Here is a 26,297-nt window from a genome sequence, read left to right on the forward strand (position 1 = left end):
TCAAGTTAGAGCTGTTTCATGAGTCATAAACTTTGGCGAAAAACAATTTCAAAAAAGGATGAAAATCACAAAAATGACAGTTTCAGTCACGTACTTCTGTACACTTTCGCCTTCACTTTTCTATCAAATAATTTACATAACTTTCTAATTTGTTTTTGTGCTTTCGGAGAAGTACTTTGGCGGAGAACTTTCTAAGAGAAACTGGCTTGTATTCACTACACATACAAGTAGAAAAACTATCAGGATTTCACTTACCTAGCTTACCTAGCTTACCTGGTCTCTTGGAGTTTATGCCAGAGCAAACTACCAGCATCAATTGGCTTATTCCCTTGGCTCTTTATCCGTCTATCTTACGAAAAACAAGCTAAAAGATCACTTTCTATGCCTTTCTGTCTCTTCTACATAATCTTTCTTTAGTTTTTTTCTTTTAAAATGCCTCATCAGGAAATGAGCAAAAAGTCCAAAAGTATATCCATATGCCACTTTTACAGCCAATTTGTTTTTCATCAAAATAACACGTAAGAAATGAATATTGAAAAAAAGGGGAATTCTTAATAAATGCTCATTTATTCTTAGTAATTTTTATTTTATTTTTCACGAGAAAAATATTTTAAATTCAAAATTATGTTTATTTCTCACTTTCTAGGCGGTAGATGGCGCCATGAAGTTAGGCAGAATTTCATGCGAATCGCGTTCGACTTGTTAATAAAGACTGCTCGAGAGCGGATATTTTTCGCGTGATTTTTGCTGCAAATTGAGTATGAAGTCGGTAATTTGCTTCCAGAGCAGGCGCCAGACCCAATGCAACGGAGACTGTCATACCGAGAGGTAAAACTTCTAGAATTTATTAAAGAAAAAAAAAAAAAAAAAAAAAAGAATTTAGAAATTTTAGAGTTTGTACGGAGCGGCGAAAGGCCATGTGCCGGCGTTCTGTTTCTTCATAACAAATATACTGACAAAGCGCACAGCTTTAGTTTTCTCGTATGGTTCTTTGTCGTAATCAAAAGATTCTATTTTGAGAGTGTTTTAGACATTAGACTAAAGTGACCACATTGTCATTGAGAGAAAGCGGGACAAATATAATGAAATGAGAATTATAATTTAATTATGAAAGCAGACCAATAATTCAAAAAATATATTTTATTATATACATTCATATTCTTGTCTACAAATACAAAATATATTTATCATTAACTATTGGTAACTATAAAAATATTTTTAAAAAACAATAATTTGAATATTATGTTTTTTAATTAATTTAATATTTTATTTAAAAAATTATGATTTTCTTTCTCGGTCATATTTTTTATCTGAGTGAATACTTTAAAATAGCTTGGGATCATTTATTAAAATGTCGTGAAATTTCTCACATGAATTGGTCAAATTATATTTTAGGCTTAATACAGATTTTAAAGTTTTAATGTTCAACTGCGTTTTTTCAATTGCCCATATTTGATTGATACTAGAAAAAACACGTTCTGTTGCTGCATTTGTTCCTGGAAGGGAGAGCGCGTGTTCTACAATTTTAAAAATATTTTCATAAGGAATATTATTCTGTTTAAAATGAAGGAATAACTCCGTCCTTTTTTTTGTCTGTGTCAAACGTGGAAACATTTGCTGACAACCAACATTTAATTTTTTCATCCGTAACTTATCTTTTTACCAATGACACCTCATCAAAAAGATCATTTTCGCAAATTTTTATAATAACTGCTTCAAGATATTCCAAGCAGTTATTATAAAAATTTCTGACTTCTTTCAGAAAATCAGGTCGTTTAATATGGCACCTTGTTCTTCCAACCTAGTGATGTCCTTTCGAATAACTAAAGGAACGTAATCGTTATCAATTCTTTCTCGCCATTTTGTTTTTAAATTATTGATTTCATTTGACACTTCCGTAATTGAAATTTTGTCTCCTTCAATAATTTTCACAGCATTGTGAAATAATGTAGCTTATTTATGGATGAACTGAAGACGAATTTATGATGTGTCTTTCGACACGCATAGTATATATATATATATATATATATATAAATACGAATAAATGTTTACAATAATAATATTTTCAGCATCCACTGGAAGTAAGTCAATTGCTGTTTGAATAGTATTGTGTAGAATGTACGCTGCACAGCCTACTCGAATAATTTTTTGGTTCAAATATTCGTTTTGTAAAAACGTTATTGATGCCTTTTCCACCAAAATTTGCGTTAGTGTCAAATTATTCTTGCTTATAATAGGGCCCACCAGTGGCCGAGTGGTAAAGACTCTGAATACTGGTAGTACGGTACGAGGTTCAAATCCCGCGAACGGGCCGGCTGCATGGGAGTTTCGTGGTTTTCCCCATGCGTAACGTGTATACGAGCCAGTTTCCCTTAGAAAGTCCTCCTAGAATGCATCCCTTCCTTTAGGCAGATAGCCCTCGTGTTCTTTGCCATAATTTAATAATCTAATCCAATTCAATCATTCTTTTTCATAATAGTACTTATTGAATCAAGAATTATTTGTGAAGTCTCAACCGGCGGCCGCCCAGATGGTATTGTGGTTAGGGAAGACTGACTGCGATACCGAAGTACCGATCACAAACCGATAGCGCCTTGTGATTTTTTCCTGTGGGATTTTGTTAAAGTGTTCGTACCTCCATTTCCTCAGGACTTGCAGCAACTGAAGCAGCGGAAGTGCTCGAATCATTAACAAAGGCTATTCTATCATTAAGTGTGGGAAGAACTGGAATATGCCATGGATATTTGCCGTGTCTCCGAAGAGGCACACATAGAGCATCTATGGAAACTTGGATAACAATAGTTTCACTTTAAATTTGATTTATCAAAATAAAATAATTACAGCGTTCACAGATATGCTTTCATTTTGCCCATTCAATATGAAACACCGTGTATATCAATGGGAATGAAGCTTAATTTCCAATTTGACCACACAACGTACTGCATTTTAGATATTGTGTAGAAAGGTTTTATAATTACTTCTCCTAAAGGAAAAATTAGATGTACTACACTTAAGAGTGCTACAGACATAAAATATTTCGGCGTCTTCACACCGTCATATTTTTATTCCACATCTTAAATATGCTAAAAACTAATGCACTTCTCTACTGAATAAACTTTATGCTATTACGGGCATTTCTAGCGATGCTAAAACGATCTTTTACAAGTTTAGACGAAAAGTTTTGTATGCCAGCTGTGCCTGATGCAGAGAAAATATAGACATAAATAATTTTTTACTCAAATTCAAAGAATTTCCTCGCTTTGCAATACAAGATATTTTAGAAATGTAGTTCCGCTCTGCATGCCTTATGTGGTTATGAACCCATTAATTATTACTGCTTTTAAAGAAAAGACGTTTTTCTATTTAAAGAATGACAAGGATAATATTAAAAACTTTGGTTTCGTTATAAGATTTAAAGATTTTGTAATCCCTCGTATTCAGGGGGGGGGGTGATCACCCAGCTCGAATTAGAAAGTTATTTTAGGATAAGGACATTTTGAATATGGCTGAATTTACTGTTTTCTGTGATGAATCCAAACTATGTAATAAAGTTGGGTGCTATTTCGTGGATTTTCAGGCACTAATTTAAACATTTCACGACTCTATAGGATTAGCGATAACGCATTTGTATTTTAGGTTGAAGTTATTGCACTGTATAAGACACAAGATTGGTTTGCTATTAATGATTGAAACAGTATAGGAGACATTTATTCTGATAACCGATGTGCTTTACAGACAATTTAAAAGGGAGCATATTTTACAAAGATTGTATATTCTACTAGACAATTATTTTACAAGAATTTAGATATGAGTTCACATTAAGAGGACTATCAATTTACATTAGGTAAGAGTTCTTAATGGTAACCCTGGAAATGAATAGGCCAATACGATTGCAAAGAGGACTCTTGAACGTGATTGATAAAAAGTTTTTCTACTTTTTATAATACTTTGAAAGATATAAATAATAAAAAAATACATTCTTATTGGCAGAACATCTGGGTGAATGATAATAAAGTAAGATATACCTATCAATTCATCTTAGATACGAAAATATGTTTTGGGAACCAATATGGCATTAGACTAGAAGAGAAACACGCTAATGTGACAATCAAAATCGTAAAAAACAACCTTATATTTAGCGTAGGTATAATGAAACACTCAATCGATTTCGAGGGCAGCTAAAGGTCCCTCCTCATCAGGAGAAAGAAATACATAGAAAGAAGAAAATAGGAATCACAGAAACACGTGGTGCTTATCAGCACTGCACGTGGTTATAACTAGATTTTTAATCAGAGGTGCACTGGCCGCCTACTTTTACTGAGCCAGGCTGTCTGATCAAGCATAAAGAAATATTAGCGAAGTTAAAATAGGGAGCGAGGGGCAAATGCACATTACGCTCAAAATCGGAACTTCAAATAATGGAAAGCAACCACCGAACGGATTTTTATACCCTCTGGTAGTACCAAGTGCGAGGAGGTAACGCCATCTATCGGCAAAAATAATTGAATTAAGACAGTAGAATTTTAAAGGCATTAGGAAGGACTGGATTGGACTTCAAATCATTAACTAAACTTTCTAAATCTTTGTGAATGTGAAAAGCCTCAAGAAAATCCAATTCGCCTATGGAAGAAGCCTTTTGGATGATTTTTGCAGACCCAAATTCAAAATTATGGTTAAAAGTCCAGCTATGATACGCTATTGAAGACTTGTTAATTTCCCCTTTTTTGACATAAGATTCATGTTCCTTGATACGAAACTTCAACGCTCTTTTTGTTTGGCCAATATATCTTAAACCACACTGACATGATATACTATAAATTCCCCAAGAATTCAAGACAGAAACGAAATCTTTTAGAATCGAAGGGTGAATTTTATTAATAGGGGAGAAACCGACTTGAAAATTGAATTTCTGGAGAATCCGTGCAATTTTATAGCTAACAGAAGGATAAAATGGAAGCACTACAAGGTCATTGATATTATTTCTAACAGTGGAATGTCTTCTTTGATGGGAATCTGAAAATTTTTTGACGGCTTTATCAATAATCACGGGAGAAAATCCACGGTCAATCGCAACTGCTCTCAAATAATTAAGTTCATTGGTAAGCAAAGATTCAGAGGAACAAACTTTTAGCGCGCGGAAAACGTAATAGTAAAAAGAAGCCATTTTTTGCTTAACAGGGTGGCATGACTTGGCATGGGGTGGTAAACAAACTGCAAAGGGTTTACGGTACACAGTGGTGCTAAAATCGGTTTCATTGCGGATTATAAGAATATCGAGGAAGGGGAGGGAATTGTTGGATTCAATTTCAAGAGTGAATTGGATGACTGGATCAATTGAATTCATAATAGATAGAATCTCGGATAAATCCTCTTTATAACCGTCAAAAAGTGCGAAAGTGTCGTCAACATACCGAATCCAAAGACGAAAAGATAATTTATCAAATAATTTCATCTCAAAATAGTGCATATAAATGTCAGCAAGTACCGGACTGAGAGGATTACCCATAGCCAATCCTTCAACTTGACGAAAATATGCATTTTGGAAAACAAAGTGGGTTTGACTTAGAGAAACTTTAGTAAGCGAAACCAACTCATTAATTTCAGTATGTGTGAAGTGAAATTCCCGAAGCCTAGTTTCAAGACAATTTAGTGCTCCTTCGACCGGAACATTAGTAAACAATGATTTGACATCAAATGAAACCATAATGGAACGAAGTGGGGAAATATTTTTAAGTTTATCAATGACTTCAACAGAATTTTTTACAGTGTGAATATTGTTATCAAGTAGAGGAGAAAATCTGGAAACTAAATATTTGGCCAAAGGATATGAAGCAGTACCTACGTTGGAAACAATTGGTCGAAAAGGAATACCGGTTTTGTGGACTTTTGGAAGAGCATAAAGTCTAGCGCAATTAGTAATAGGCGGAATAAGTGATTTCTTCAACTGAGTTGGCAGAATGTGGGAAGATTTAATAGCACTTTTTACTTTCATGAGGTCCGAAGTTGAAGGATCTTTAGGGATCGAGCAGTATGGGCCTTCATTTATCAATTTAGAGACTCCAGTAATATATGTGTGTTTGTCCATAACAACGATCTGTCCGTCCTTATCAGCTTTAGAGATAATGATATTAGTATCAGAATGAATTTCACGTAAGATCTCATTTTCCTTTTTGCTAAGATTAGAACCCAAAGATTTATTGTTAAAATTAACGTTATGAGTAATTAGGTGGCGGATTGTATCCTTCTGCGTTTCCGAAATTTTGGAGAATTTAAAGGCTTTCTCTATAGGGGCGATGATTTGAGGAATTGAAGGTTTAGATGTCTTTGAAAAGTTGAAATTATATTTTAATACTTTTAACTGATCCTCCGAAAGATTCCTATTGCAGATATTAACGATGGAGTTAACGTTTACAGTGGGAAGATCAGCTAGATAATTGGGACTATCCGACTGGTGTGTGAGTTTTTGGAATTTAGAAATGAGCACATTTTTATGCCGTTGACAAACGGTATCGGTTCTAGACCAGGATGTATGTTCAAATGAGGAAACATTTTCAGTGGAATTAGCAATTTTTAAATGGAGGTAATATAATTCAAATTCAATTTTAGATAAACGTTTGCGTGTGTCCCTTATAATGTGACGAAGAAGTGCCAATTTGAATTTATGCAAAATTTTTGAAACGTGAACGGAAGCTTTAAGGCTACATTTCACATGTATAAATTTGGGAATGAAATTTTGATGTTTGCATTTAAGTAGAAACTGTAGAGGATTCAAGAATTTCGTACGCTTAAGGCGTAACTTACAAAATCGGTTCCTGTCAGTGGACATATTGTGAAAAGGGCACAAGCAAGAAACAAGTGAACAAAAGAAATGTAATTCCGAAAGTCCAAACAAGTAATTACTTATAACATGAAAAAAACACCAATAAATAATGAAGACAATTTTCATCAACAAATGACAAAAACATTCCAAAAGGAGAGAAACATCCAATACTGAAAACCAATAGCCACGTGGAAAGAAGCAACGAAAGTCAAAATCGTGCACGTGGTAAACCGAAAAAATATAGAATTACCTCGAAAATGCCGGTTGATAGCATAAACCAAATCCGAAAAAATGATGGCCGCGTGGAAAGAAATAAATAAAATGGTGCAAGTGGTAAACAATAAACAGTAAAATATTCTCGAAAATGCCGGTTGATAGCACAAACTAGACTAGAAGAGAAACACGCTAATGTGACAATCAAAATCGTAAAAAAACAACCTTATATTTAGCGTAGGTATAATGAAACACTCAATCGATTTCGAGGGCAGCTAAAGGTCCCTCCTCATCAGGAGAAAGAAATACATAGAAAGAAGAAAATAGGAATCACAGAAAGTTTGTATCAAGGAACATGAATGTTGTGAAGTTTCGTATCAAGGAACATGAATCTTATGTCAAAAAAGGGGAAATTAACAAGTCTTCAATAGCGTATCATAGCTGGACTTTTAACCATAATTTTGATTTTGGGTCTGCAAAAATCATCCAAAAGGCTTCTTCCATAGGCGAATTGGATTTTCTTGAGGCTTTTCACATTCACAAAGATTTAGAAAGTTTAGTTAATGATTTGAAGTCCAATCCAGTCCTTCCTAATGCCTTTAAAATTCTACTGTCTTAATTCAATTATTTTTGCCGATAGATGGCGTTACCTCCTCGCACTTGGTACTACCAGAGGGTATAAAAATCCGTTCGGTGGTTGCTTTCCATTATTTGAAGTTCCGATTTTGAGCGTAATGTGCATTTGCCCCTCGCTCCCTATTTTAACTTCGCTAATATTTCTTTATGCTTGATCAGACAGCCTGGCTCAGTAAAAGTAGGCGGCCAGTGCACCTCTGATTAAAAATCTAGTTATAACCACGTGCAGTGCTGATAAGCACCACGTGTTTCTGTGATTCCTATTTTCTTCTTTCTATGTATTTCTTTCTCCTGATGAGGAGGGACCTTTAGCTGCCCTCGAAATCGATTGAGTGTTTCATTATACCTACGCTAAATATAAGGTTGTTTTTTACGATTTTGATCAATATGGCATTATTCATCGATGACTATATAAATAACACTGCAAACTATTAAGCCTTTCTAAAGTGGATAGTTATTTATCTGTGAATTACATTTTTTTATTCTTTGACATTTATTGTATTAAATGAGCAATAATTCTATAGTATAAATGCAAGTAACTCCTTTCACATTATTTATTTACAAAATAAGCGACTAACAAGTATTGTCATTAAGCAAAATTTTATGATAACTCTTCGTAATAGCAGTCTTTACTATTATGTTGGACATTTCTATTTTCTTGATTCGCATTCGAAAGCAAATACCCGATTTTTCAAAAATAATGAATAAACATACTACAACGTCTTTTTGCGGGGAAATAAAAAACAAAACTCATTGCCTGAACATCCGGCTTTCGCTGATTCTGAATGTTTTCTATTTAAGCCTTTTTTTGCGCTAGGAGAAAAACACCAACTATGACCGGAAAGGATTACTTGTGTGTTAATTAAAAAGAAGTGAAGAGGGCTTTGATAAAAGAATGTAATATTTATTTATAGGGGATTCTTTAAGAAAGCCTTTGCTCATGTTATAATGCATTAAAGTAAATTAAATTTTACTCGTTCATGAACTTTTCAGTTCTGATTTTATTAGAAAATGGAGCAAGATTATATGCACATTTACCAGACACTACAGCTACGTTATTGCATCTAACTTCATTAATTAAACGCACTTTTAAGTACACCAGAATTCCAAAAATCCGAACCAGCTAGGATCTGGATATTAAAAAGATCCGGACAATGGGGGGCATGTTTTTTTTTACATTTATTTTTATAAATAAAATGCCTGTATTTTCACTGTATTAAAATTTAAGGAAAGAAATCAATTATTTTTAACAGAAAACAAAACGCATGAGACCAATTTTTATTCGATTAATATTAAGCTATAGCTCTGTAGAGTCATTAGGTTCTTTTTGAATCAGAAGATGTGAAAAATGTGCGATGCCCTCACCGCAGTGGCGTAGCGAGGGAGGGGCAAGGGGGTGCATGATGCCCCGGGCGCCGCTCGTAGAGAGGCGCCAAATGGTCTCCAAACAAGATTTTCCGGAAAATTTTAGTTTTTATTTTGGTCGGTTTCTGGAAACTATATTTAAAATTAATATCTATTGTAATATAATTAATTATTAATTTCTTGATTTGCCTGATAAAATGTGTAATAAAATGTTTGCAGTACATCAACCAAAACGTTCTATCTGACCACTTTATTTCTCCAAAGTAGAGATATTTGTATTTTTTTAAACGAAATGCACGTATAACTTCCGCTTTTTATTTTAAAACGATAACACGGCCTTGTCCCGAATTTCTCAAACATATCCAGTTTCCAAAATCCGATTCAATAATCTGGAAATGACATTTTGAGAAAATCCTAACGCTTCCGCTGCAATGGATTGCGTTCGACTCTCCTGTAAACGACTGATTGCCTTCCTGGCTACCGATTCAATTAAGTAATCTTGCTGAGACATCGTATATTCACTGCTACGAAGCATTCAACGCATGTCAATTGTTTTTAATCTCCTATTACAAAAGGAATACTGCAGGTCGCTCCTTACTCCTTATCTAAAACGCATAGTTTTTGACGTCACAGACTAAATTTGCATATTCCCAACTTTGTAAACGTTATAATTTTCCTTTATAATCTCTTCTATTTCCTTTTGTTCAAAAAGGTTATCGATTATATGGTTATTTCATACCGAACCCACAATATCCCCTAATTGTTTTGAGCAGTGAATGTGACTGCATGACGTTACTCCGTAGTAGAAAAGAAACGGAACCTAAAACTCCACTACAGAGCTATAGAGAAAATGTTTTTCCAAACCTAAGAGTTGCACTTCAAATATTACTTACTATTTCATTATCAAATGCTAGCTATGAATTTTCGTTCAGCAAGTTAAAATAAATTTTCACATATTTACAATCAACGATGGGAAAAGATCCCCTAAGTCATCTAGCATTTTATGTGTGGAAAGAGAAAAATTTGAAAGGCTCGACTTTGATGAAGTAAATGATAAATTTGCTTCATCCAAGGTAAGAAAAATGTATACATAGTAATTAATTGTGTTTCATGTATTATATTATTATTAATAAATATAAGTGCCCGACCAAGTCCAGGTGCACGTGATTGAAGGGAGATAAGGACAAATTAAATTTTTTAAGTTGGCTGGTGGTGTGTCTGACAATTTTCGGTTTTTGGCACTCCAGGCACGAACGTACCCAGTTGGCTATGTCCTTTTGCATACTAGGCCATACGAAACGTTGCTGTATCAGTTTCCTCGAAGCCTTGATGCCAGGATGTGACTGACTAAAAATGGCATGGCGAAACCCGGAGGGAACATAAGGTCGAAATCTTAAATCCTGAACATCACAATAAAGTGATTTTCCGGATGACACCTGCATAGGCTGCAAGTTGAGATTGGTGGAAAATTTGCTTTTCAAGAGGGTTTGTAGTTCTGAATCCCGGTGTTGTTCGTCCGCAAGGGCAGCAAAGTTTATTGGCGAAGGAACGGTTAGTTCTTCAATACGAGACAAGGTGTCTACAACAATATTCTGCGAACCCTCAATATAACGGATATCTGTTGAAAATTGCGCTATGAAGTCTATGTGTCTCATTTGACGAGGAGAAGCTTTATCCGAACGCTGTTGAAAAGCGTAGATTAAGGGTTTGAGGTCTGTGAATATCATGAAAACGCTTCCCTATAGCATATGTCGAAAATATTTAACAGCTTCATAAATTCCTAATAATTTGCGATCGTAAGTGCTGTATCTGGTTTGCGCTGGTGAGAGTTTTGATGCGTCAACGTGTAGAAACATTAGGTTATTTTTTTTGGAAGCAGAAGAGATGAAAAATATGCAACGCCTTCTCCGGGAATCGAACAGCGGACGTCTGGAGTACCGGCCCAGCGTGCAGAACCACTCCACCACGAAGGCACGCTAGGGAACCGGGAGAAATACCTTATATACTCCCCTTTTTAAAGGGCGATTGTGGTTTTTAGGGGACCCAATCGCCAAATCCTGGGTGTGGAGAATCCTCATCCAACACCCCTTTTAGTTCGGGCGCCACTGTAGAGACATTAGGATATTTGGAAGCAAGAGAGAGATTGAAAAATTAGCGACCGCCTTAGCCGGGAATCGAACCGCGGAACTCTGGAGTGCCGGCCCAGCGTGCAGAACCACTACACCACGAAGGCACGCTAGGAAAGCGGGAGAAATACCTTATAAACGTAGAGTGATAATGGTTTCGATGCGGAAGGATACTGCAAATTTGTTGCCGAAATTAAATCATTTTTGCATTTTTGGAACGCTTCGCGAGATTCTGTGGTCCAGGTTATAACACGTTTATCGTTTTTCTTGCTTCCAACCAAAAATGAATTTAGAGGTGCTTGTATGGTTCCTGCATGAGGTAAGAAACGTCGATAAAAGTTGAGCATAGCAAGAAATCTCCTTAAGTCTTTCACTGTAGATGGTTCGGGCATATCGCGGATAGCGGGGACTTTATCTGGAAGGGGTCGAACGCCGTCAGTGGAAATTTCATGACCAAGAAAGGATACTCTTGGTTGGCCAAAAACGCATTTGGAAGGATTAAGACCGACACCGTACTTTTGAAAACGTTCAAAAACTGTTCTCAAATGTGATAGGTCTTCTTGCTCTGAAGAGAAGGCGATTAAGACGTCATCAAAATAAGGTACCCAAACTTCGAGGCCGTTTCACACCTGATTCATAAACGTTGAAACGTTTGAGCAGCATTGCATAAGCCGAAAGTCATGATCGGAAACTCAAATAGTCCGAAAGGCGTAATAACCGCACTTTTTGGAATATCAACTGGGTTAACGGGCACTTAATGATACGCCCGCTCAAGATCAAGGGTTGTAAATATAGCGTTTCCCTCTAGTTATGCTTGCTACGCCATTGGGTTTCGAATCTGGACCTGTCGAATACGGGTCGAGTGTGTTACCCTTACACAAAGAAGGCGTGCGGAAAGGAGTGAGAAAATGCCTTATATACTCAACTTTTAAAGGGTGACTGGGGATGAGGGGACCAAATGGCCAAATCCTGGTGGTAACGAATTATCGACCACCACCTTTTAGCTCGGGGCCTACTGTGGAGTTATCAGGTTTATTAATTTTTTTTTAAAGCAGGAGACGTAAAAATTGTGCAATGCCCTCCCCGGGACCTCTCGAATACGCGCAGAGTGTGCTACCGTTACACCACGAAGGCATACTGTAAAACTGTAAGGAAGAAGAAAATACCTTATAGTGTCATATTTTGACGTAAAATAACAAAATAATAAAATTACCGATATAATAAAAAGTTTCTTAAATAATTCTGCTATATTATCTCTCATATTAAATTAGTAAAAAATGTTTAAATATTCTAACAAATAAAATAAACGTTTAATTTTATTCGGTTAGAGAGCAGATAACTGGAATTCTATTGTATTAGAAATTCGATGTAACGGAGGAAAACTGTAAATTTTCTTCTGATATCTGAAAACATTTGATGGTCAACAAGGTGAGTACCACGTCGGTCACCGGTGACTGACAATGAACATTCCGTTCACGCCACGACAGTCGTCAGTGATCGACAGTGATAAATACGACATAAAACTAAAAAAAAAAAAAAAAAAAAAAAAAAAAAAAAAAAAAACATTGTTTTCATGGATTTTATTGAAACATAGTAAACATAAAAACGGTTGCTCTTCGCAGGTATCACAAAAAGTGGCAAATTCTTTATTCAATTTTCTGGCCATTTCTCTACCAAACTGTGCCGCATATCTTCAGAGCATAATTTACAATATCTTTGGAACTTTTCTTCCATCGAAAGACCCCTTTCACAAGCTGACAAAGAAGAAGCAAAAGTTCTTGTGGACAAAATAATGCGAGGATGCATTTAACAAACTGAAGGAGGCTTTGATATCTGCTCCAATCCTGACGTATCCTCAGCTCGACAAACCAGTTATTCTCGACACAAATGCTTGGCATGATTGTTGAGGGGTTGTTTTGTCCTAAGAAATATACGGTCAAGGACATGTTGTGGCCACCGTTTAACCCATTGAGTAAAAGGTAGCTCGGTAATTTGACGAGATATCGCCATGCTGGCAAAGGTTTGGCGACTAATTTTTTGTAGCAAATTTGGCAAGAAATCACCAAAAGTACCAAAAATTTGGCGACATTTTGATCCGGTCCCTGTATCACCATAGTAGATATTGGAATTGGAAATTATAATAGCTATGACGAAATTTCATAATAATAATATGTATTGCAAACTACTATATATTTTTTACTATTACTTTTTTTAAAACTAAATTTAAACGGATTTTAATATTTTGAAACTGCTCTCTTTTACACCATTTTATACTCAAAAAAAGAAATCCAGGAACAAACATCGGAGCTCTTAAAACTGAAATTATTTTTGAGTTGAGTTTAATTCCATTCAATAGAAAATTTTCCGTTTTATGAATTTACAAGAGGAAATATTACTTCTATTTAAGAAGATAAATATTTTTATGATTTTCTAATATTTTATTTTTTTTTTTACATTTTTAAATTTTTGAATTAAAAAGACATTTCAACGGCAAATTCGTATCCGCTATTAAACCAGAGTTTTTAAATTTAATGACTTTTTAATAATTTTTTCCAAGCGTCTTCAGCTATTATTCGAATTTTTGAATTCAGTTAAAAAAATAAGGATTCTCAGCCAAGCATTAAATTATTTGTTAGTTATTGTTAAATAACTAACATATAAAAGTTAAATTATAGTTCGTTATTATTAGTTATTGCACGTTATACCGCATCGTAATTATTTCGTTAAAATTAATGTCGATTTAAGCATTTTCTTACTTCCAAATATGAAAATTACGCTACAAGCGGTTGTATAAAAATTAGCTCTGTTCTGTTTTCTGTTACATAGAGAAATAAAGTAATCTTTTTAACATTTAGAAAATATTTCACACTCTAAGGTTTAAAGTCAAGGAAGCAATAGTTTTATTTCATTTCTGAAAAAAAAAAAGAAAAGAAAAATGACTCTTATTAATCAGTTGCAAATCAGAAATGCGAAGTAAACTTGAAACACAAGAACTTCAATTGAAAAAATTTTATTTGATAGAAACGAACAAAGATGTTGGTGTAAATTTACTTTACAAATTAATCAAGCTCTGGTGATGAAGCACCTCTTCCAGCTGAATTTGAAATAAAAGTAAGTGACTGTTTTCTTCAGAAAGAAAAAATAATTAAAATCACTTTCTTGGAAAAAGGAGAAAAACAATGATAATTCCTAAATAAACATGAATTTATCCCTGTGGAAGAATGTGTTAATGCATTAATTTAAAATTCATTAAGAATTATTTTTTACAATGCAGGGTGATTCAATGTACTCTAAATAAATGAAATACATTTTCTGAATGTAACAAATATATAAAATATTACAATAAATTTAGATGCCATTAATGATGCTAACCAAAATTCTATAAAAGTAACGATTCTTCTAAAAATGTTACGAAACTATTTATTCTACAACACAATAATTATAAAAAAAGTAACTGGAACAAAAGTAAAATTATTTTTCCAGAACACTTTCATGAATAAGTACTCGAAAATATATTTCTTCAATAAAAATTTTACTTTATTTGGAGCAGAACAAGCTTAAATTAAAAATTATCCTTACATTCAAAATAATTTCAATCAAAATCCTTAATCGAACTTATATTTTTGCTGTGAATTTGCCGTGAATTATTGCCGAATGGTTTACTTGGAAATTACACGTTATTAGTATAATTTTAAATTGCAATAATTACTCTTTTAATTTCAGTTTCTGTCCAAGTCAGGAAGCTTAAAACGAATTTAAAGTTCATTTCATAAATTTGTATGTTTAAACGTTGGTTTATGTATGAAGCAGAAACTGCGTAAAGATAACTTTAGAAATAAAAATGGCTAAACTGCGCTACAGGTCACAAAATCTAGATCCTTAATATTTTTTTCCGTATACATTTATAAAATGTACTCTTATATTATAATCTAATAAAGTATATACGCTTAATAGGTTTCGTTTCTTATTATAGCTTTTGAAAATCTTGTATTCAATTGCAACTTAAAATCTTCACATTCACATTCATCGGATCCCAGAGAGACATTTTAATCCACATTCCTTTTTGCCTAAATGAATTCTTTTTTTTTAATCCAGTTGTCTTTTTAGAAAACAATTGAAAGTACGAAAAAAAAACTAGACTTGAATTTTATTCCAAAAATATATTTAAGGAAGTCCGCAACGCTAATGTATTTAAAAACGGTGAAGTGTTATAAAGTATTTTCTCTCTCCTTTCCGCATGCCTTCGTGGTGTAATTGGAAGCATACTCGACGCGTATTTGAAAGGTCCAGGATGAGTCCCGGCGAGGGAACTGCATATTTTTCACGTCTCCTGCTTCAAAAAAACCTAAGACTGTACAAGTGGCGTCCGAACTAAAAGGTGGTGGACGAAAATTCGTCACCACTAGGATTTGGGGATTGGGCTCCCTAACTCCATTTACCCTTTAAAAGTGGGAGTATATAAAGCATTTTCTCTCTCCTTTTTGCATTCCTTTGTGGTGTAATTGGAAGCATACTCGACGCGTATTCGAGAGGTCCAGGGTTTGAGTCACAGCGAGAGCACTGCACACTTTTTAAGTTCTCCTGCTTGAAAAAAAAACCTAATGACTAATAAATTATTGCCCCCCACCTTTTATTTCGGGCGCGGCTTGTAGAGCCATAATTACGTTTATGAAGCAGGAGAGGTGAAAAATATGCAGTGCCCTCGGTGGGACTCGAACCCTGAACCTCTGAAGTACGGTTCTATTTATACCACGAAGGTGTGTGGAAAGGAGACAGAAAATACCTTATAACAGCGGTTCTCAACCTTTTGACTAACGCGTACCATCTAAACAATTGAAAACTTTTATTACCACAACTACAAAGTACTATTACCACCACTACTCTTGAACAAAACTCAGATCGCATAAATTTACGAGTGTTAAAGAAAAACCTCAGTCAGGATATTGGGGTTTTAATTTTTGAATTTAATAGTTAAAAATAGTTTGCTTCTTTTGCGTACGACCTATTTTTCTCTTGCGTACCACCGGTTAAGAACCCTTGCCTTATAAGGTTCTTAAAAGCTAGGTACAAAGAGTTCCCCATCTGTAAGTTCAAAATTCACACAAACGTGCGTTTGTTCGAATTCACAGAGATGCTTTAGTATTAATTTAGAAATCAAACAACGAAAGTAACAGAAGTAAAACGCTTTACTAATTTTACGGAGTTAGCTCAAATTTAGTGATGTGTGCTATTTTACACAGTAGAAATTGAGCATATTCATTTTATACTTTCTTCTTGAATCTAAAGGTAGAATATTCCGTTTTACTCGATTATAAACATTGCAAAACTATGTATTCATTCTCGAGTATTTTCTCGGACATAAATTATGGAACCATTTGCGTTTAACTTATATTACATATGATGGACATTCAGGTTACTGGAATTATTGCTCTACAGAAGCCATAGAAAATTTAGGTTTTGTATTTTGAGAGTCTTCTCTCCCGCAGTAATGAAATTGTTTAATTTTTTTAAATCTTATTTTGAGACACTTTGCAGTTGGAAGTAAATTACTTTTTTTTGAATAGTCTGCGTGTTAAAAAATTCTTTTGTAAAAAGCCCCACATTTATTAAAAGAGCTTAGAATTAATTTATAAGCTTTAAAATTGCTATTAAATTACTGCTTAGGATTGAATAACAATTAAGATATTTCAAGAATCTTTTTTTAAAGGAAATAATCGTTTCCGATAAATAACATATCTCTAACAGGAGAAAAATAGAAGTAAAATACACCCCTCTATTTGATGCTAACTTGACCACCAACATTCGAATGTCTCCTTAAATAACGTTAAAATGTTTTGGAGATTTCTTGGTGAAAGACATTCCGAAGAATTTCGGGTTGTGTTTGACTTAAAGTAGCCACATTTTATTCATTGTTTTGCTTTTATATTTTCCTTGCTATTTGGTTCAGAACGAAAAGTTTGAGAAAGGAAAGTGGTACGAAAGGTAATACTTACAAAGAGAATGTTTTCTGGATATTGGATACCACACAAAGTTTTTATAGAAAAGATTAAAATACCAGCTTTGTTTCGAAAGGCGGATATTATACTTTTCTCTGTATATATTTATAATTACATACATATTTCTCAAACTTTATTAATAGTGCTATTTTTCAACTGCATCATTAAGAAACGTTTTAAACTTGAAAACGTACGTAGCTTGTAAGAATACTATTTGCACAAACTCAATTAAATGTTTACTGAGCTTTGACAATGCTGTCATTTGCTATATATTTTAAATGAGTTTATCATCAACGGCTGAGTAGTTAAGATCGCTGAATACTGGTAGTTCCACCTGCTTTGTGTTCGATCTCAAATGATGGCTGGCTGCATGGTTAATTTTCTTGTTTTTGCCATGTGTAACGTGAATATAAGCAAGTTTCCTTTAAAATATCTTTCTCGAAGGCATTCTTTCTCTTAGGCTTCTGACTTCTTTTCTCTTAGCCCTTCTGACTTTGCCATATTCAAGTAACCTAAATTAAAAGGAACTTACAAGGCTTATACTATTTAACGCAGAATTTTTATATTGAATAATTCCCGCACTTCTATTGCTTCGTTGACTCCACTAGAAAATGTAAATAAACTGGGTTCCAATTACGTGCGAGAATCTAAGTTTTGAGGAAGAGCTCCGGCAACCTAGATCCGGTACAGGGTAAGCTTGTTTACTGTCTCCAGCTGTGCGGCTTGTGGCTCTTAGTTTTTAATAGTTTGATTTGTAAATATTGCATTATCATTGTATTAGTAAGGTCTCAAACAGTGGAAGTTTATTGCTCTCTTTACTTTATAAAATTAATCTTAGAGTAAAAATAAGTATCTTAGTTGTTTTTATGTTTTGTTGTAATCAGTTGTGTTTCGGAATTGAAAGTTTAAGTACAGAACAGGACGAAAGCCGTGAGACAGTCTAGTAAGGTTACTCAGTGAGCTTTATCACCGGGATTTATTTTCATTTAAGGATTTGTTCGTTGCAGATTTTATTTAAACGAAGTGTTGCTAACGATTATGATGAACATATTCTCCTATCTCAACAGGACAAGAAATGTGAAATTATAAACTGTTGGAGTGAACAGCTTATTAAATGGTCGCTATTAAATATAAGTTTTCACTCAAAAATAGGTGGATTATGTATTAAGGCAAAGTACTTGAGGGTTGTCTTCTTATTAAACAACGGGAAGATAAAAGGTAGGTAAATAGAGGAATAAGTTAAAAGTTTCTCACACCTTTAAGGCATAAGCCTTTCACAAGCTTTCCCGTGAGCTTTTTATAATTAACAAATAATTACGAGAGTGTCCAAAATGCCATGTTCCGACATAATAGGCACATTTTACTTAAGGAAGAAAAAGACAAGAGTACTTTAATGCACTCTATTTTTAAATTTTTAAGATCCTTTAGTACTGTTTTCTGCATCTTGTTATCAAATTAAAATTTCAGATCACTTATGAATTTGATGTGCCTTTTCTGTTTAAATTTCTAAGCAAACAATGTTTCAAATTTCGATGTAACGAAATAAATAAATACGAGAGGCATATACTTACAGGAAAAGAATTATTTCCAGATTTATATGAATGATTTTAATTTGCTAATGCAATTATTTATCTACATAAGTGTTAAATAATTGTACGAGCAATTTGAATCTAAGTAAAATAAGAATTAAAATTACCAATTAAAACTTTTAGAGAAAGAAGTGAGGAAAGAATAAATATTTTAATAAATCCTAGAGTTCAGTAAACGTCCTGGAAGCAATTTTCGTATATTTTCTATTGTTAATAAAAGTTAAAATTGTTAGCGAGTCAAATAAATTCTTATATAGTATTGATAATACAAGCAGCTTCTTTCATTCAGCTGTATTCACCTCAGGTTAAAATATTAGATTTTAAGGCTCTTCAAATTAGCTGATTGAAGTCGTCAAATTAATGACTAGTTCCCACATTTTTACACGAGATTGATCATATTCTTCTATTTATCACCTGTATAAATGTAGATCTATTTATAATATTGTATAGTCATCAGGTTATTTTGAAGCAGGAAACAAAAAATGAGCAATGCCCTCGCCGGTACTCGCATCTGGACCTCTCGAATACGCGCCGAGTGTGCTACCGTTACACCACGAAGGCATACTGGAAGGAGGGAGAAAATACAACATCATTATTAAGAGATAGATAAACGATGAAGATTCAGAAAAAGGCTGCATATTTAAATGCAACAAAACTGTTTTCGTTAGCTCCACAATTTTACCTGTCTATTAAAAATCGTAAGCTCTATTTTCTCACTTGAGTTCATTTGATTATAGCGATAAAGCACTTTAAAAATAAAACTTTGATATTTATATTTATAATTTATAATGTTTTTGTGTAATAAATAATGTTTAAAGTTACTAAGCTAAAATGGTGCACAATTTTCTTTCACACTACATTATAAGAAATTTCCGACATAATAACTCTTCAGCGAACAATTCATTCTAATAAAAAAAGTTCATATTGTGAAGAGAAATGAGTATGCTTCTTTCGTTATCACTAATCATAAACTATGGGGTATTATGATCTTTCAACTTTTATAATTAATGTTAAGGATAAACTTCCACTATTTCATTTTGATGTAAGGCATATTCCTGCTTTCTGTTAACCCTCGTGTATTCTTTATTTATATAAAGTAGAGATAGGGTTAGGAAGTCGCTGATTCTTTATTAAAGCATCTCTAGAAAAAAATTAAGCATGCTGCATCCTCATTTGAGACGATTTTTATGATCAGAGTCCATATATTGTTTTCTAAATAGAGGTAAAGCATGAAGTCGGAACAATGTTGCATATTTTTCCCCATTAGTGTCCACTATGCCAGAAAGGTATTTATTATACGAAAACGCTTTTGGATAATGATCTTTTGCATGGAGTAGTAGATCAGAATCTTATATACAAGTGTGAAAAACTTGCTCTGTAATACAGATGGTGTAGCCGGAATTAGAAATTGCAAATATCATCTGCATGACATGGCTTGCATATTTTCTGGTTCTCAGTCCCACCAAACATATCTAGAATGTTTTCAGTAATTATTAGATGAAAATAATCAGAAAATTCAAATTCCCATAAAAGTGAAAAAATATCTCATTAACATTTCTGAATAATCTTTGAAAAGCATACCATATTAGTACAGAGCATGCTTGAGGAATCCAAACTGCCTACTAATATTATGAGATTTGCAGCTATTCGTGTGAGTGCCTGCATTTTCAGTTCCAAGATACTCTATGGAACGCCTTTTTTTGCTGCTTTTTTCTCATTATCTGCAAAAAGTTTCCACCATTACAGATTAATAAAGGTATCATAGTTTTCTTACTCTATATTTGATATTCACTTCCTAGAATAAGATCCATCATTAGTAAAACATAAAAATCTCTTTATTGCTAATCAGTTGTTAAATAGTGTAATTTGCTTTTACATTTCAGACTTTTATTGTATGTTGTTGGCAGATGCTGGAATTTATTGAAATAGCCCAAAATGAAAGAGTTTACAAGCATTTTTCGGACTCTGACCATTTCACTATGGCATAGATGCAAACTTCCCTATTTTTCATCACACCTCCCAGTCTTATGATTTAACCTTCTTAAAAAAAACACAAATTTTAAAATCATATACATAATATCACATAATTAACGTCGGCAAATTGCCAAGATGCAACGGCAAATATTTTGCGTCTTCACAACGTTGTAAAGACATCGTAAAAGTTACCGCGACCACTTTGCAACCTCTCGGACCAGTTTGCAACGTCGTGTGCTACTTGGGTAATATTCAATAATAATGCAATAAATGTTAAATAATAAAATTAATAAATATTTAACTTTAATACTGGCAACTACTCTTAAATTTGAGCATTGATTCCCAATGTTAAAAAATACAGTAGTTTGTGTAATTTTTATATATGTTCATTTGAGCGAATAAATTATTTTTGCCTCCTTATAAGGTTATACGGTTACTCACTACTCTAAATGTTAATTCAATGATAGTCAGTCGACTTATCCTCCTGTCTAAACTTTTTAAGTAGAATAAAGCCAACACAGAAGAAAGTTAAAAATAAACCTCTTTATTTAAGCTTCAACCTGACCGTTACATACCTATTTAAAAACCGAAAATAAAATCTCCACATTTTGCTGGAAAATAAGAACAAATGCACAAAATAAAATTAAATATTAAATATAAATCTTTGGCTCAAACCCTAAGCCTGGTATGAAGCAATTATAGCTAGCAAAGCTGAAGCCGATTTAAATAATTCAGGTGCAAAGAAAAGTAATGAGAGTGATAGCCAGTGCTAATTATCAAAGATTTTCTGTGGAACTGAATAACTCTGCTCTTAATTCATTAACTAATTTACATCCTGAGGGTGAACCGGTTAAAGTAGAAAGGAAAGTAGAGATAAGATAATAAGGTAATTACTTAATAATCGTTATACTCTGCAAAGTTTATAAAAACGAGTTTTATTTACTCTTATTTAATGAAAAGAAGAAAATTTTATTCCTTGCCTGATTTTGTGAAGTATAACATCTCAATATTATGAATTTCAACAGAAAAAAAGGAATTAATTTAAATTAAGGCGACACCAAGTTTAAAAATAACCTAAAGATTTCTTAATCTTGAGAAGTTTAGCTAAAGAAAAGGAGGAATTAATTTAAATTAAGGTGATCCGAGTTTAGAAATATGCTAATGTGAGTTTTTTTTTTGCTACGTTTGAAAGTTTCATCGAAAAAAAAACTATAACTGCTATGCAGGACAATTTTTGATAATTTTTGCAAGGCACACGTTTCATTGTTAATGTTGTAATTCAACAGTTATAACCTACAGAGTTAATGTTATAACCCAACAGTGATAACAGAGACCATTTAAAATTAGGAGAATTATAAGAGATGTTAGCATTAGGAAATTGAATATAACTTCAAAGTACTTTTCAATTCAATACCGCAAATCATACTAATGTTATCTGCTCAAAAGGAGAAAAGTTTTCCTAGAAGACTTTTAAGAGAAACTAACTCGCATTGAAGTTACGTATTAGGGAAAGAAACAAGAAAATATTCTTAGCAACTATCTCTTTACTCTAGGATTTGAACACGACTCAAACGATCAGTATCCAAGGGTCTTACCTACTCGGCCACTGATGAAATCTAACTTCAGCATAAAGAAACGCGAAGAGAGAAGTGTGTGTGAATGATACGTGTAATAAATATAGTACTCTGATAAACCAGAAAGTCAATTTCATATTGTGAGTGAAATTATTGCAGCTTATCCATCTATAAGAAAAGAAAACCAACCAAGGATTTAGAGTGTTTTCCAAAATATCTTCCGCAGTTGATATTCAGAACGAAGGTCTTACGTGATTCGGAATTATTCTCAAGGGATTTATCCGACTTTTTGTTACGACTTTCGTGTCAATGCTTTTTATCATAATGACCATATAAAATTAGTCTCCGTTGCTACATCTATTACATCGCAGTTCAGTAATTTGCAGGAAATTCGTCAAGAAAAAAAATCACATTTGCATCATGCAATTATTTTGCTTTTCGTGTGTAGGAGGAATCACAGGAAGCTAAATATTTTCATCTGCTTTTGACCTTTTCAAACTGAGATTAATTTTAACATTTGGTAGAACTTTAATGTTTTACATATCAGAATGATCATAATGCTTCAACAATTACCTTAATTATAAAGAAAGAAAAATAGCAATCATTTGGTAAGGTAATTCAAAGAAGTTGTTAAGTTACATTCGGGAATGAAAAACTGAGAATGTCATAGATTTGCACATTTAGTGTAAAAGATGAGAAAGAATTTTCGGAAAAAATATTGACTTTTATTTGCGTTTAAAAAGGGGGAACAAGGAAACGAAACTTATGACACAAATCAATGAAGATCTTAAAGATAAAAAAAAATCATTGTAATATTTGTTAAATTCTTCTAGAGTCTCTAGAGCTCCTCTTACAAAGTGTCATTTTACTTCATTCTTATTCTGACAACTTGATTGCTGTAAGTGGATCGCTTTGATCGCAGAAATAAGCAAATAGCACGTGCATAAAGCATTTATACGGAGCAGTAAAAGCGATCAATGAAAACATCTCCTGAACAGTGAAAAACGCGTTACTGCTAATATTTTTTAAAATCGAAAACATTCTCTTGATTTTTACAACAATATTCACAACGAGATTCACAAAGACTAAAAGCTATTACAGTTTTAGTCAGTTGGGGAAACAGTGAATTTAGATTTCCTCCCTGAGTTCAAATGTACACATCAAGTCACACACTGCTACCTCATTCATTTCGACGGATAATCAAACCCCGAGAAAATATGTACCTGGTAAATGAAAACAGATCTCAAAATTATAAAATAAATTCAAAGAAATATACGCTCAGCAACATTCTTAGCTGTAAATAGGATGTTGGAGAAGGCATGAATGTTTGTAAATGTATGTAAATGCGACATGGGGGCACTTTAAATCTCGTTGTTCTCGAGGACCGAAAAATCTCTCGAGAAGTTCGTGTTAGAGGAAGAGGGGTGGGAGAACCACGAACCCGTCCCTCCGGGGTACTCATTCTGAAAATTGGAAAGCAGAACTGATCTAAAGTCGGGCACAGCCCGACTCAAGGTTGCTCAAGGTTCTCGCCAACAACGCATTTGACGCTTTGCCATGATGAATGTCGTGGGCTTGCGCTGATCATTGTCAGACAAATGAGATGGGTAACAACAACAAACGGGATGCTGTCCTAAAATTTTTCCTTAGTACAAATTACGATTTAAATTGTTCTCTCCTGAAAATCTTTCAAACTTCGTTTGTATGAATCATCACTGACAATTCTTTAAATGGCTTGAATCGAGTAATTTCAAAAAGGATCACAGGAAAGGCAAATAGACCTTTAGAATTGTATTTAAACGAAGCTCGAAGGAAAACATCTTTTATGCGTCTCTTTTTTTTATTAATAACGGATCACTTAAATGACACTTAAGAACTTCTTAAGTTATTTTTAAATCCAGAGGGATCCTCGAAGTGCTCGAGTTGAGTAGTTTTCTCAACCTCAAGTAATGGCTTTTAGCAGGACGTAGTAAGAACGCAGTCGATACCATACTCGCTACCAACTGCGCAAATAATTAAAGGCATTCTTTCCATGTATTCTTGCAGCGTTAATACTCAGCAAATTCAGCTAAGTATGATTGGATGATGGATAATAGTTGTGGAACAAACGGACAGTCGCTCTTATTAGGTCATACGTTTCATTACTAGTTTTGTTCTTCACTGTACATTGTTTCAGGATTAGAGGTGAGGGCCCACCAGCGGCCGAACGGTAAAGTCGCTGAACACTGGTAGTTCGGTCCGAGGTTCGAATCCCGCGAACGGGCTGGCTGCATGGGCGTTTTCGTGGTTTTCCCCATGTGTAACGTGTATACGAGCCAGTTTCCCTTAGAAAGTCCTCCACGAAGGCATCCCTCCCCTTCGGCAGATAGCCCTAGTGTGCTTTGCCATAATTAATTGCACCACATACACCACACCAGGATTAGAGGTGAAATTTAGAAAAAAAGTCATTTTAATTATTTCTCATAAAACTGAAGGTGAAATTTTACGTGTCATAAAATTTCATCAGAACACAACACATGTATCCTAGAAATCAAGCAATTTTATATTTTCTATCATGTCATTTTTATTTTTGAATCATTTGAAGATCATCTAAACTGTACCTTTCGTAAAAGCTTTTCTCACATTTTATTTGCCGAAGAGGCTGTCCTTAATGTTTCAATGTGGGAAACTTGAAAAGATTTTCAGGCTATAAATGAAGCCATTGAACAGTTTTTGATACGCAGGCGTTTTTTGAAACGTTTGTATGACAATAAAATTATGATTACTTCCCACGAATTAATATACCTGTGTAGGCAATGGCAAAGCTGTTAAGCACTATGAAGAATTTTAATCACCTTAATTACGAAGAATTCGTAAGATAAATTTTCTAATTTGGCCCTTAATCTTTAGAGCTTCAAACAGGTTCATTTCAAAGGCATGATTTGACATACTTCAATAAAGCTCTTCTCTAAACTTTGAGAGAAAAACAACCTTTTGCAAAAATTCTTCCAATTTAATTTCATTTCATATTGCGCATATATAACCAGCTATCGGGAATTTCTTTCTATTCATTCGATATCTCAGAATGTAGACTAAGAAAAGATGGATTTGGATTATTCAAATAAAAAAGTACAGATTGTCAACAGGATCATACTCTTTTGAAGATTTAAGGACTTTATTTGTTTTTTACATATTATTAAATTAAAACGCTCTTCTAAAATTCATTAGAAATTTTGTAACTTAGTTAAACATAAAATTTAAAAAGCTGCAAATATTTTGTCTCATTTGTTATCTGAATTTACATTTTTGTTTACTGATACTGGAAACTAGTTTTTGAATGGTTAACAATTTAGGTTAAAATGACACGCCGAAAAATGATTTTTGCAGAAAGCAAGAATCATCTTTATATTTGTAAATTTTACAGAACTGGTTTCGATGGTTCAACTACAGAACTATTCTCCTCCGCTGCCAAAGTGCAAATCAACAATTTTTATGAATAATAACTGTAAGCTTTATTTTTTAAATAAGCTGAAGTTTAGCATAACAGCTAACCTTTAATCAAATGTAATGCTTAAGGTTATGAAACGAAATAGCATTACTATCCAAATTCTCATGAACGAAAGTTATTGTTTCGTTCAGTTTCGAGGGCCAAAAATTTTTATTATTAGTTTTTTCTTATTATAATTATCATCGTTCATCCAAACAGTAGTTTTCTATTAGTATCTTCACAACTTCAAATCAAACTGCAAGCCTAGTGTTCCATATTTACTTCTGTAAGCCCTATATGATGCTTTGTGGTACATGGAGAATTCTTTTAGTACAACTCGGAATACATTGTCTCACATTTTGGTAGAATATATGCGTTAAATGTAAACTATTCCTTGGCTTCTGAGATCCAAATTTCCTTTTTGAATGATTTTTATTATTCACTATTTATTTCAAGACATTTTAAAGCTCTATATTCTACTAAGAAATTTTTCGATTTTGAGTTTAAATAAACAACAGCTATGGGCCGAGTTTCAAAT

At 33.6% G+C, this 26,297-nt stretch overlaps 1 protein-coding gene across 2 annotated transcripts in view; it reads left to right on the forward strand.

The window, feature by feature from the left end:
* Window positions 1-26,297, forward strand: part of LOC118185301 (uncharacterized) — a 274,059-nt gene that overhangs the window by 119,020 nt on the left and 128,742 nt on the right. The window contains exon 1 of one of the 2 annotated variants that reach the window (XM_085807443.1): window positions 544-828. The exons of the other annotated variant lie outside the window; for it this stretch is intronic. The gene's annotated coding sequence lies outside the window, so the exon portion shown is untranslated. Of the gene's footprint in view, window positions 1-543; window positions 829-26,297 lie in introns of those variants that run through there. 2 annotated transcript variants of the gene reach the window in all.

This window comes from Stegodyphus dumicola, chromosome X1 (genome assembly GCF_044657685.1).
Source record: "Stegodyphus dumicola isolate Sdum_Otavi_A_Nest chromosome X1, ASM4465768v1".
NCBI lineage: Eukaryota > Metazoa > Arthropoda > Arachnida > Araneae > Eresidae > Stegodyphus > Stegodyphus dumicola.